This window comes from Grammomys surdaster, unplaced genomic scaffold (assembly GCF_004785775.1).
Source record: "Grammomys surdaster isolate TR1022 unplaced genomic scaffold, NIH_TR_1.0 126197, whole genome shotgun sequence".
In the NCBI taxonomy this organism is placed as follows: domain Eukaryota; kingdom Metazoa; phylum Chordata; class Mammalia; order Rodentia; family Muridae; genus Grammomys; species Grammomys surdaster.
In genome coordinates this window covers 4,122,394-4,137,196 of record NW_021621002.1, presented here as the reverse complement: position 1 = coordinate 4,137,196, position 14,803 = coordinate 4,122,394, and the positions used below count along the sequence as shown (strand labels likewise).

General features: G+C 43.7%; 1 pseudogene; it reads right to left on the bottom strand.

The window, feature by feature from the left end:
- The window catches only part of LOC114613222, a 31,547-nt pseudogene extending 17,395 nt beyond the window's left edge, over positions 1-14,152 (bottom strand).
- Between the last annotated feature and the right edge of the window lie 651 nt (positions 14,153-14,803).

The window sequence follows — 14,803 nt, the reverse complement described above, 5'->3', positions numbered from 1 at the left end:
TTTTATTGGGGACTGCTAAAATATATACTTTTAGTAGGAATAGGTAAGCACAAAACATGGACACCGCTGAAAAAATACTGGCCATGCCAAAGTAACTGCCATAAAAGTTCACAGAACGTTTCAGAAGAGAACCAGAGAGACTTTATAGGAGTTGGCGGTCTAGTGGAGCCCCAGCTAGGGTCTCATTTTAAAGACGCATGTAGCGGTTTCCAAGGAAAAGCAGGCAGTTACTGTCTTTGAAGGGACCAGTCTTGCTAATTACTGTAGCTACACAAGGGAAGACCATGAATGTTTCACCATAAATATTTGATGAAACTGCCTAATTAACAATTAGAGTTACAACAGCCACATTAAACCAGGTGTGGTTTAGGAAAAATACTTTGAGGGGAAATGTCGTTCTCATGTGCCCTCGAAGACTAAAGGTACAAGAGGAGCCAGGCCAACTCACTCAGGCTGCGTTCTAGAAGGTGCTCCATACGTGGTTCTGTCACCATGGAAACAGAACCAAGGCAGCTGAATCACTAGGCAAGACTAGGGACTTTCATCATATATGCAGTCCGCCACTGACTGATAGCTCATTATGATATGTTAGACAACTCTGCATTTCTTCCTTGGAGATGGTAGTGTCTGTTACCCATCGCTACCATTCTTTCTAAGCTAAGATACTTGATTTTTTTTGTCATTGATTGTAGGATGCAAACCCTGGAGCTTTAAAACACGACTGCTCTGTGATCTTAATATTTAGAGCTCCACTTTTATTGTATGATCTAAGCTGGGAGGGCGATACTTGCTCCATAGACCACTGTGAAATATAATAGGATATTAGATACACCACACTCAGTACCAAGCCTGCTAAATAACATCTGCCCCTGTTAGGGAACATGGTGATGGGAGAAATGGCTGAGTGGGCAAGGAGCTTCTTCTGCACTGTATGATGACCCGTTTAGACACAGTAGCTAGTACCTGTAAGGCGCGAGATGAGGAAGGAGATGGAAGCGGGGGAAATCCTAGAAGTTCATGGGCCACCTAGTCTAGTGTACACAGCGGCAAACAAGAGACCCTGTTTCAAAAAAAAAAGTAGAAGACAGGGACTGACACTTGAGGTTGTCCTCTGACCTTCACCTGTATGCCGTGGCTCTTATGTGCCTAATGCACGGGACACACACACACACACACACACACACACACACATCATAAACACAAAAAAGAATGCGTGCATTTTGGGCTTTGGGGTGATGGTCAGTCAACAGCATCCCTCCTTTCGGGATAGAATCTTTACCCCAAAGAAAAGAAAAATCAGGTAGGCACTTTCTGGAAATGCATGGTTTAAGAGCCACAATGCCCTTTTGCTAAGAACCTATAGTAAGCTATATACTCTGAACCACCGATGTCCCATCAGGCCTTAGGAGGCTCTCTCTGTAAATAGAGTCTACCAAGAACAAATTTAGCAGGTGCTACTGACAGGCACACATTAAAAGCTCTGAAACTCCCCAACTTTCAGGAAACCTGTTTAACTTCATTTAACACAACATTTTCTAATTTTAGTCCAGAGAAAGGACCCCCTTTTTTTTTTCCCTGACAAGATTTTCAGCGCCCTGTGGGGCATTTGGTATGGCTAAGGGCACAGTCGTGGAGCTGTTGAACTGTGTGCCCTTTAAGCCTTCAGAGACATTTTGACCTTGGTGCTCGGTGGGGTCCCAGTCTTCAGAATTCGGGGTTGAATACGTGGTTCAATGTATATACACCAGGTTCTGAATGCTTCTTGCCCAAACAGTGACTTCCAGTGGGAGCAGTTTATTCTCATTAGTACGGCAAACAAGAACTACAGCACAAGATTTTCGCCTATAAACTTCTGCTCCTAAGAATGTCTGACCAGCCAGACCTGAGTGGTCTTTCTGGAGAAGGCCTAATATCTCCTGCTAGCAGCTTTCAAAGGCAGAGGCTGCCTTCTGCTCATGTCCTCATTGGCCAAACCCGAGCACTGAGAAGGTGCCAAGGACCCTGGGGAAGGTGCTGCCAGCTAGGGGCTACTGAGACCTTGTGCCCCAAGGGTGCGCAGAAGAACCTGAGTGCTGGGCTCCCTTCTTCATGGCGGATTTCATCACTGCCTGGGTTCACCTTGTGCTTTTACCCCCCAGCCCCTGCACTTCCGACGGACCCTCTTCCCTTTTAGAAAAGGGTGATTGACCTTTTCCAGTGCTTTGGTAAACTTCCTGGCCACACCAGCTCTGGGTTCACCTTCCTGTGCTGACTTGCCTGGGCAGCCAGGCCATATTCATTTGCAAGCTTTTTTTCCTCGCGGCTCTGCATATGGCGAGCTGTGCATCTCCAAATGTGTTTCCTTTTGTAGGAAAACTAGCTCTTTTCGCCAGAGCCGGCTCAGGACACAGAGGACTGGCTCCTTGGCGGGCTGCCCCAGTGATAATCTGGAAGCAATCAGTGGAAGAAAAAGATAACACAGCTGTGATTTTCAAGGAGACAGGTCCTGGTTTTTCTACCTGCCAACCACGTTTCCTCTGAGGAGTTTTTCAGCAAATGCTGTAAAAGAGACCTTTTAATCTTGTTTCAAAAGCCTGGAATCCCAAGTCGTTCCAGATCTTGGGTAGAAAACAGGCCAGAAAGACATGAGGGGCTGAGGAGCTCAGGGGTTGTAAGGGGGGTATAGGGGGTTGGGGTGGGTGGGGGTGGGTGGGTGGGCGGTGGGCAGGATGCCACCGCGAGTCGGCATCTTAGCTCTGCATGTGTTTTGAGAGGACTTGATGAATTTGGCCTCCAGTGCTCTCGCCACAAGTAGGATATGGTTTGGGATGGGGGTGGAGGGCTTTGCAGAGGTTGACAAGCATAAATCTGTCAGGGGATGATTTTCAGACGCCTTCCTGGAACTCTTCGAACCCGGGAGATACCTGCCCATGCATGGGAAAAGCTAAGCAGAGTGGTTGCCCCGGAGACCGCTAGGCCAGGAAAAAGAGTGCACTAGTAATAATTAAGTAATTAGCTTATTGTTTAAATGTGGAGCTGAGAGGAAAGGAGGATAGAGAGGATGGGAAGGGACAGGAAAGGAGGGAAAGAGGATGGGAAGGGATAGGAAAGGAAGGAAAGAGGAGAGGGTATGTTAGGAGCGTCATCCCCTGGGATGGGCAACAAAAGATTTTTTTTGTTTATTTTTGTTGTTTTGTAAATGAAAGCTGTAGAGATGTCTTCCCAGTCTCGTGAATCATTCTTGACATTATCTTGGTAGTAGCTGAGTGGTGAGGCCTGGGAAGTCCCCAGTGTATGGCTTCAGAAATGGGCTCAATCAGAATAGGACCTTTCATCTTTCTTCCTATGTAACTGGCAGTCACTTCCTGGTGATGATTTTGCAGCTGATGCCACAGCTGATACCATGGCTGTGCCTAAGAGTATTTGCAAAAGCCACTTGCCGAGTCAGTGGAGAAAGGCCTGAAGTAGAAAACAACTGGATGTCAAGGTTCTCCTCAAGCCTCAGTAGCTTGGTTTTTATGATGGAGTAGCCAGGGGCTGGAAGATGGATCTGCAGGACAAATGGCTTGCTTTGCAAGTCCGAATACCAGAGTTCAGATCCCAGCAGCCAAGTAAAAACCTGGGCATTAACCATAGGCCAGCCTGTAATCCTAGCACAGGATGAGCAGAGACAAGCAGCTTCCTGAGGCTTTCTGGCTACTAGTACAGAAGATGATAGAGCACACATTTGCACACACACGCACACACACACACACACACACACACACACACACACACACACACACAAATGTTTGAACTGGGCCAGCCTACTCCTCATTTTGCAAGGTTGCTGAAGAATGGATGTCTAGCCAGGTCAACAGTAAGCATGACTGTACCACTCATGAAATGAGAGCTCCTCTGACTGAAATCCCGTTTAAGACCTGTGTCTCTGGGTGACAGACTGAGGGACTTGACCTCCACAGTGAAGCTTAGCAGAAATACACAAGGGGCCTGGCATTTGGAACGGTCCATACTGTTTCCTTCCAACAATATTTCTCTCTGGTGATGTTTTACTTCCTGCCACCTGGGTCTGTGTTGCGGTTTCTCATTGTGACATTATAAACTGGCACCTTATGCAGTAAAGGTTGAGAGAAGCTGTCACAACACTCAGATGACCCATAGTCATGTGACTGGAGAAATCCACGCTTCATCAACCCAAGTTGGCATAAACCATGGTTGCTTTGAGATAGACTTTTGATTCTTGTTTCCCACATAGCAAAGAACAAACAGACAATTCTTTGCATTATTTTACCTAGGGCATCCCATAAGCCCCAAATTTCAAAACACAAAATTTCAAGCATCAAAGCATAGTTGAACGGGAAGGAAGAGACACCGTCCTAATGTCTAGATTTCTTAGCATTTCTAAGGCAGCAAGTGATGTGCTGTCTGCAGGAGTGGAAGAGCCCAGGAGAAGAAACTGGAGGCTGAAAAGGTGCGATTTACAGTAAGCTTGTTTAACCGCCCCCCGCCTTTTGGTGTTGGGAAATAGAACTCACAGCTTAGATCATGCACTGAGTGTTTTCTTTGATTCCTAGCTTATCCTCCCCCCTTTTACGTGGTGTCAGAAGAATAAATAATATGTACAAATTACTTAGCATAATGCATGACACATTAGTAAGCACCAGTAGGTGTTTGTGTCAGTACTAACACACAGGGTATTTTGTATTCTTGGGCTGTAAGCTCCACACTAGACTTCACTTCAGTTCCAGCATCGGGAGAGGTCTGGGTCTCTATTTCTTAAGCTTCACATAGGATTCCTGCATCTAACTAGACACACACAGTTGATGGCCACTCAGTATTGCAAACATGAGTCTCTCATGACAAGGCAAAGTCAGCCATTAGCAGAGGAAGAATGGATACAGAATCTACTTAAGGTTCTTTAGGTCATTTTAGAAAAAAGTTTCAAATACATTTCTAAAACTTTCCAGTAATTTCATAAGAGTATTTCAAAGATTCCAATAAATCTATATATTTCCAGTGAATTATTTTCCGAATATATGAAATTATCTAGTTTAAAAACCTATGGGGCATTCTTAGTGTTTATCCCTAGGATTTATTTCTAATTTGGAATGGTTCTAAAATTCCAACCTACCACAGCCTGGGGTGTTTTGCTGTAAGTTCTCTGAGATGAAGCCCATTCCCTCAGGTTAAGTTACCACAGAGAGACTTTCAATTTGATACATGAACATTGTACTTTTGATGCAACCAATGTGCATTGGTCCAAGAACAAGCGGTAATAATGATGGCTCAGCAAACCAGATACAGATGTTCTAGAAGTATCCATGCCAGAGAAAAGCGTCTTCCAAAACCGAATAGGTGCTATTTGTAAGAGCATATGAAGCTCTAAGTCTCAGAATATGCTCACCGTAACCCTTAAGGAGTCTGTAGGTTAAGCTGAAAGTGTATTTATTATAAAGAAATATATGGTTACACACTCATGGCATCAACCTCACTGACTTTGATCCTGTCCCCTTGTTCCAAGGTACCTGTAAGAACTGAACTTAGTGGCCACACTGAGGGCCATGTTCTGGAAGAGCCTGACGGGCAGTCAGCCCTTGGTTCAGGACCGTGCTGTTATCTCTTCAGAGTTTAATACTGGGCTCTTTAGAGAGACACACGACACTATCCTAAGTTCGAAGCACGCATCTCTGTCGAAGAGGGAGACATTTCAAGGTTTCCCAAAATCCATTCGCTCGCGCGTTTGCAGACTGATAACACCTTGAAACCATTACGTGGGGAGGAAAAATGAAAAGTTCCAGACGTGTTCTCCAAACATCCTCTGCTCAACAGATTGTGATTCTTTCGTAACATTCTTATCTGTGACATTTCATCAATGTAACTGAAGGAAGCCAGCGCATTGCGTCTGCATGTTTAGTATGCTAATTCAGTTGGGGAGGAGCTATGGGGGAGCATTCCGCTCCTCTCTTCTAGTGTCTTTTCGGTAAGGGCCTAGAACATTCTTCAAGCCTTGGTCTCTAGCTTGAGAAGGGCAGAGATTATGAAAGTGGCCTCCCTTTAGGTCTGTCATACAACGTGGTGAAAGATAAAGGGGTCAAAGGGCAGCTGAACTGAAGGACTAACTACCAGGGGCAAACGGGCTTGCTTTATTTGTTAATCCCCATATGCCATAGTTTAAAAAACAAACCAACAAATAAACAATGCAATCATACAGACTCAAATTATTCTATGCTCATCCTTCCAGGCTGGTGATGTTGCAAAGCAGCTTAAGGTGAAAGGCAGCAGATGTTCTCCTGCGATCCCTGAACTCAGTGCAAGGTGCCCTTGCTTATTCTCTGACTGAAAGAAAAGGATGGACTGTCAAGTATTCCCATGGACACCATTTCTCATTCTGACTCTATACGTGGCCTGTCCCGAGGCTTGGAACTGATAGAGCAGGCATGTTTGAGCCCATTCTTCCACCCATCCTCACAGCCTACCCTACTCTCCTCAGGAATTCCCCTGTAAGCACAAAATCAGCACCAGGAAGGTTGGAGCATCCACTCTGTATTTGCTTCTTCGTCATCCGGTAGATGACCCTTTCAGGTACGTTTGGGGTAGGGTCAACTTACAAAAGTCTCTGGATATAAGAGCTGGGAAGGAAGCTAGATTGGGTAAAATGTTATTCTCATGGCAAAAAGTCTTTTATAGAGTTTTTTTTTATTTTTTTATAAAATTACATTTTTCTTTTTTAAAGTAAATTTATGGAGCAAATGTATATGTGTGTATATGGTGAACCTGTGTGTGTATGTTTGCATGTGTGTTGACACATGCATGTATGGATATGTGTGGAGTCCAGAGACTGACTTTGGAAATCTTCCTTAATCATTCATGAGCCCAGAGCTCACCAATTCGGTTAATCCAGTTAGCTACCTAACCTTTTCCAGGGATTCCCTGTTTCTACCTCCTCAGGGCAGTGTTACCTGGGTGCTGGGGATTTGAACTCTGGTCTTCATACTTGTATGCTTGGCAAACACTTTACACATTTGAACTATATCCTCAGGCTTCTTTTAATTTAGACACAAAATAAAGGTCATGTATTCAGCACAGTCTATAGAGGCTATACATGGATGATGAAGAAATATTTTCCTTATCAAAGATGAAGAAATTCAATAGCTGGGACTCTAAGGGGTTCACATCTAGTGAAACTGGTGGCTACAGAGATGGAAGGCAACAGTATGGAAACAAAATTATAAAACAACAGGGTGTGTAGGAATATAACCCTGTCTTTTTCCTCATCTGGCTTCCTTCCCCCTGAGTTGCAGTCCTGTCTGCATCCCAATGGCCTGTCTACAATGCAGACCTCTTCCCAGATTGTAGGAATATGAAGATTGTTCTATAGGCAGGTTTCAGGCAAAGTGCAGTCATAGCCTCAGCCAAGCTAACTATAGGTGGTGTATAAACTATACTTTCCTATACTTGGTGTGTATTGAAGCAGAGGCATTTTAAATATCAGGATGCTCGCTTCCTTGCCCAGTCAGGTTTGTTCAACATTCCTATTAGTTGCACGTCACTGAAGCAGACACAATCCTTACATAAAAAAAAAAAAGCCTTATGAGTGAAAAGGCAAATATAAGCAACAGAAATTCATATTCTAAAAGCTCTCCGTGAAAACCAAGACCCAAGGACCAGTCCATGGAGTTGATATATGATACTGAGAGGGAAAGCCGTGAGGACCATGGGCTCTCAAGAGAAGTCCTAAGCATCACCACACGTCAGCTGGGCAAGTCACTGACCCCTGTGACCCTTGCTCTGCCCTTCCTATGATGGTGAGTTTGGAGATCTGAAAAGATGCTGGAGAGGGTTAGACAGACTGAAGCCTTGAAAGCAATGGGGATGCAGGCAGGCAGTGTGGACGATCCCACTTGTTTCCTAAGTGCCTACACTGCTGGAGCCCTTCTTCCTCTTCTCCACCAGTCTCCTCTTTAGCATCGGCACATGGGCTAAATGGACAGGGATGGCTACATATTAATTTTCCTCTCTCTTTGTCCCTCTCCATCTTTCTGGCTTCTTCCCTTCATCCCACCACCCTTTCTTCCTCCCCTCCATCTTCTCCTCCCTCCATCCCTCAACCATCATGAAGTCTTTGTTATTTACTGGCATCCCCTCTCATACAGAGTGATTCATAGTAACTCTAGACCTTTAGAAGAATGTGACCCTCTCCAGCAAGGTAGCACACTGTATGTGTGTTTACACTGGACTCTTGCTGTGTTTATGTGCAGCCCTTTGCCAAGGGAAAGAGGTGGCAGAGATCAATGGGCAGGGGCCAGGGCACCCAATCTAGTGAGGAAACTATTGTATGTGTACAGAGGTCGTAAACCCCAGAGTGTGCTTCATTGTTCTGCTGGGCATGAGTTACAAAAACATTCAAATAAAATTATTAGCAGCTTTTGAGACTGGGATCCCAGAGCACTGCAGCTCCCAGCATGAGTCTCCTTTGGAGTGTGGGATCCCGAGTCACACGTCTGTGAAAGAGGCACGGATCAGAGCTCAGCATATGTGAAGTTAGTTATTTGTAGCTTCTCACCCCATTTTTGGTTGTCAAACAATCCTGTAATTGAAGGCGTGGAGGTTGGGTTCCATTCCGTTTGACAGAACTCATACAAACTGGGTAAATCTACTTACTAGCTGATTCATTTGTGAAACCAGGGGGAAGGGCAATATACTTTAACCAAGTAGTGAGCCTCAGGGTGTATTTGTAAGGCAGATTTTACAGACACTGAGTGCTCTTCGGACCAGAAGTATTAAATTTGCATTTCTCAAGCATGTTGCTTCAGAAAAGGAGTCAATGGGGGAAAAATTGGGATTCCAAGTAAAAGAAAGTAAGAGTTGTTAAATTCAGGACTAACCTTCATAGAACTAATTTCTCACATAGAACTAAGGTTTTATGATCACTTTGTATATTATTAGTTTCTAATTAGTTTTCTTAGCCTTTGGAATGTGTGGGAAAACCAAGAAGAGATATTATAAAATTGAGATATAATTCTGTATTGACGTTAGTTCACACTTGCACTAATGATTTCGTCTCTTACCTTCTGTGGCTGCCCACTCCCCAGACCACATTCCTGACCTCGCCTGTCTCTTAGTGCACCTACTCTAGTCCTCAGCTGTAAGTCAATGACATTGTCACAAACAACCCACTGGCTATCACCTCTAGTCACCTCCCTTTGTACCCTCCCTTCCCCCTGTATTTATTTAAATGCTGGGCCCTATCATGGACTCCTGGATGTCAACAGCCTTAATTCATTAATGACTTCCTTCCCCAGTGACCTTGGCTGGCACAACCTCCATCCCAGTTAAACACGCATTTACCTAGTCGTCTTTAAATGGCTGGAAGAAAATCCTTCCACAGTGCTCACTGCTGCCTCTTTAAACTTTTGGACTCCAAGAAGCAGCTCACCGTGGTAGTGATGCTCACTCGGCCACTCTTCTCGATGACTATTTTCCCCCGTTTTCTTCTCACATCTCCACATTATCTTGTGAGACTGTTTTACTCCCCACTAGGGAAACAGATGGAATTGGTAATAATTCTCTTATTTTTTTTCCACCAGTTAATCCACTCAGTAGGCTTTCTTTTTCTTATATCATAAAATGTCCCCACTTAGTTTTACCAAAGAGTTATTTGTAGTCTGTGCTTTCAACTTAGATCGAGAACTCTGACAGATATTACCTCTCGGCATCTTCAGTGTCCTTGATGTTCACATCAAGGGATACAGAACTGGAACACAAAATAGAATTCTACTATCTCCTGTCATATATATATATATATATATATATATATATATGTGTGTGTGTGTGTGTGTGTGTGTGTATACATATTTTATATGTGTGTAATGTATATCTATACATATTGTGTATGTATAGATATATCCTGTTATCCTGTCTAAAATGTGTATACATTTATAGTATATGTTTCCCTCACACTCTGTGCTGAACTCATCTCACTTGGGTTTCTGCCCCACCACTCCTGAGACTTTTCAAGTCAAAGTTACTGTCCCCTCCTTGCTATCAAATTCAGTGCTCTGACTTCTTTATGACACACTCTTATTTTGACCTGCCTTCCAAATGAAAACCCAAACTGGCCTTCCACAGTGTCTATAGTAGTTTGGATGAATAGTGTCTTTTATTTTCTCAGGTAGCTGAAGACTTGGTCCCCAGTTGGTGGCACTGTTTGGAGAAGTTTAGTTAGTACAGCCTTGCTAGAAGAACTATGTCACTGAGGGTTTGCTTTGACATTCAAAACTTGGTATCATTTCCAGGTCATGCTCTCTGTTTCCTGTTTTCATACGAAGATGTAAGCTCTCAGCTCCCGGTTCCTACTACCATGTCTGCCATGTTTTATCATACTTCCCCACTTTGATGGACTCATATCCCTCAGGAACCATAAACCAAAGTAAATTCTCTTATCTATAAGTTGCTTTGGTCTTGATGTTTTATTACAGCAACAGAAAAGTTGCTACCGCCTTAAATGCAGTCACCTAATCTTGACTTTCTTCTCACCCCTTGAGCTGTTTCTTTCTGCTGGCTCCTTCCCCCTAAAAGATGAGTAAATACTGGAGGTTTCTGGAGAACATTCGTGATTCATTTTTAATATTTTTTACATGGATATTCTCATAAACCTTAAGGTCTTCAGTGTGACCCATGTATCCAAGCCTTCCAAATTTGGGTCTGCAGCTTTGTGACCTTCTGTTGGTAGTTAAGGTCCTTTATATCTGGTTGTCTAGCTTCATCTCCACACAGATGTTTAATAGGGAACTCAAGTTTTCCAGTGACAAACAGAAAAGCTACTCCATGACTCATTACATCTTTTTTTTCCCCCTTTCAATTATTCCATCTCAGTAATCAGCTCTGCCATTCACCAATGTCTGGAATAGAAGACCAGCTAGAACTAGTTAGCTTTTCCCTGTTGTTTTCCCTTTCAAGGCAAATCAGCAAAACTTGTCAACACTGCCATCTGAGCACATCCCTACAATGTCCACATCTCCACCTCTAACCCCTTCTTCCACTCACGCCATCATCACCTCTAGTCTTCACTGCAGTGACCTCCTGACTAACACATTTGCTTCTGTGCTTCCCTTATAAGCCTTTCCCTACATAGAAGCCATAGAGCTATTAAAAATATTAGTCAAGCCGTTACCAAGGCTTCTGATGATAGGAGATATCAAAGCCATTTTTTCCTCAGGTCATAAAATCTCCTCGGTATAGACTGTAAACTCCTCTAACCCCCTCATCCCACACGGTTTGTCCTGTGTGCACTGTAAGCATGATTTTAGCCACAACTGACGTCTCTTTATTCTTCACCATGCCGATGCCACTTTAGCCTCCTTTATTTCTCCACTCAGTGAAAGCAAGCCCCCAGGTAAATAGAAGCAGCAGATAAATACATAGGCACTGTAGCCAGCCGGTTTTATCTGGCTTTGATTCTGAAATGCAGCGTGGACATAACCAAGCAAGCCATGCTCATTTCTTCCAAGTATGCTATGCATTAATCTTTCTCAAAAGTTATAAATTTTGGCTCCCAAGAAATATTTCAAACCCGAGAATCTGCATTTTGTCACGTACCTCAGAGCAACCTGATGACCTGATTTATACACTGCAGTAAAACACAATGGGCTGCTTTGAAGGGAAGAAGCCTGAACTGTATAGATCCAGTGTTTACTTGCAAGGCAACAGTGCTGTCTGTACACAGTAGATGTTTGGTAACACATGCATCCCTGTGGCCTGTGTTAAGATGTCATCTATTACGGGCATCTTGTCTGTCTCCATCCTTCCCACCTCTCCCACAATCTGACATTTCTGTTGTCCTTGCAATCAGATCCTCTGTGAGCTTTTCCTTCCTTCGTTCATTTGTCTATTCACTGTCACCACACATTCTGCTGAACAGGCTTGGCACAGGTATTCGTCCAACTTTTAATATCTGTCCACAGAGGTTCTCAGAATCTCAGTGAAGTAGTTTCACACCTCCCCCTGAGAGGGAATATGCAAGCAGAGATATGAATATTGTTTGTGAGTCCTATTTGGGACAGATAAAAGGGCTCTTCGAGAACAAATTTGGACATAAATGGATTTATATTCCATTTCCCTTTAAAGAGAAAGTCTGGTTTTGTTTAGACCCTGTATTAAATTTAGCATCTGTGCTCATAATCCATCAAACTTACTAGTTAAGAGATCAAAATATCAAAATAAGTGTTTCTGTTTGGAGGCATACTGTTTAAATAACTGTGGCACCCTTCACAAATGTGGGGCTGTCCCCTATTTGCTTTTAGGATTTCCTGAAAACCAATCAGCTGTCTGCTACATCCATTGAGCCCCAGGGAATATAAGGGAGCAAGACAGTTAAATGGATAGTTGCCTTCCATAACTACTAAACTCAGCCTAAAGGCTCTCTTGCTTTTAGACTTTCTTTTTAGTGAAATCCAATTGATAATTTTTTTCATTGTACATCCTGCCTGTGGTTGACCACAGGAAAAGACCTGACAACCATAGAGCCCTAATGGCATCCCCAAACACAAAAGGGGTCTGATTACATTGCATTTGTCAATTTTGGTGAGGGACAGACCTCACCTTCAAGGAATTTCAGATATCCTTTGCAAGAAAACAGCTTTCAAAATGACACAGATCAGTCCATGAATATTCATTGTGTTTTTTAGGTGTGGTCAAGTTTCTGTTTATTTTTCCTCTTTTCCATTAGGATCCTTTGACTGTCAAAAGCCTTTTGAGGGCTTGTTCTAATCAGCAATAACAGTAGAGTAATAACTGTTGAATACTTACTACCGACACAGCCCTTCCAAGCTGAGGTAGAGTCTACTGGCAACCTCACACTGTCAGGAAGCACTTTGCTTTGAGGTAGCTGTTCTCAAACATCAGAATTAAGCATCTAGAAGGAGTGTCCAGAATGCACTTCAGGAGTCTGGCATTTGTTTAGGAAGGGGCCTAGGCATCTGAAAATTCACAAGCTCCTTGTATGATATGCCACCCTTTAAAAGAACACGTTTTAGGATATTGGGGACTCTCAGATTTCAATGTATATCTTTTGTGGTATAGTTAGTGTTTCAGGGTGGCTGTATAAAAATACATTTATGGAAGAGCCAGATAAAAGTTACACAAGTCATGTACTCCTTCTCCTGAGAAATGTTCCCACTTTGTCCTTCAGCTACGGTAAGTAGGAAGCATTGGTAAGCTGTAGTGACCCAACTGTGACAGTCCCAGCCCAGGGGAAGAGCAGTGATTCCAGCAGCCCTCTGATAGATTAATTCCAATCAGCATATCGGGCACTTTCTCTGTAGAAGGATCAATCGTTCTCAACTCAGGGAACAGTGACACTTTTCAAGTCTGTTAGCTGAAGCCACCTGTCTCTGCATCACTGGCTTCTCCTCAGTGTCGATCAGGTTATAACTGTGTTGGTGCTGGGTCACATGCTAAGGGCATCTGCTGGTGATTGTATTTCTACAAGTTTCCAGAGGTTACCCTCACACTGGCCTTCCAGCTGGCGTAGAGCGGCACTGGTGAGCAAAGTCTTTGAATTAAGGCTGTTCCTCTGGGGCTGGCTCTCTGCCCAAGGCCCCTGCACTGAGAAAACAGAGCCAGATTCAAAGTTAAACATTCATAAAAATCGGAACCGCAGCAATTTTGACTCGTTGCCAATGCGTCCTCTTGTTTAACTCCACTCTTCTCCATCCCTCTCCCTCTCTCCCTCCTTTCCTCTGTCCCTTCCTCCCTCGCTCTCTGAAAAAGGCTTCCTAGAGTAAGATGTTTCATATATAGTCTGAGTAGCCTCTTTGCCAATGATAGAACTTTACTCTCACACAGCCGCCATAATGTGGCCATGTCTACCCATGGCCCTGGTTGGCATCACAGGAGGGCAGGGCATCAGTGCTCCCGGAGTACCTTCGCAAGTAGGGCTCATGATTTGTTGGGCCGGTGCTTCCTCGTGTGGCTCTACTCAAATCAAATTCACTCTGTGTAAGCAGATGCTTCAGAGCTCTATAAATGATGGCTGTGCAGAGCTGTTGCATCTTCAGGACACACTACCATGAAACATTTCCTGTCATTACCTCGGGCTTGGCAGCAGCAATGTCATGAGACCTCCCTGTCTTACCTGTGGAGTGAGGGCCACTGAAGAGGGAGTGTAGCCCATGATTCCCTACTTTGCCATGGATTTCTGAGGACATCTGTAAATCGTTGTGTTAAACTCAAAAGCATACTTATCACAGCCAGCCTCTTGCTTGGGTCTGATATTTCCTGTTTGGAAGGTTTCTTTGGCATCCCACACTGCGGATGGAACACCCGCTGCTTTTAGTGGCTCAGATTTATAGGCCCTTTGATCAATTATCTCGCCATTTTACCCAATTTCTATGTAATTGAGGAGAAGGTTAAACTATCTCCTATGTAAACACAAGGCCTAGTTTTTGCCCCTGTTTTGCATGCTTAATTTGTTTCCAATTTGACCGTTGATCTCTACTGCTATCAAGCCCATCAAGCTTCGTAACTGGACCAAACTAGAAATACTGTTCATGACAGACCGAAAGTAAAGTAGGACTTACCTATGACCCACAGTCTTTGGAAATTCATTAATTTTCAATACTATTGGCCTCTTTTAAAAATAAGAGAGTGGAGCTAAAAGATCAAAACCAAACAAACAACAAACAACAAACAAAACAGGCACTATGCATGACACGACAGTCCCCAGCTGAAAGATGGGCTGACAGGAACAGCCGCTTCTTCATAAAAATCTCTCAATATCTCTCTCTCTCTCTCTCTCTCTCTCTCTCTCTCTCTCTCTCTCTCT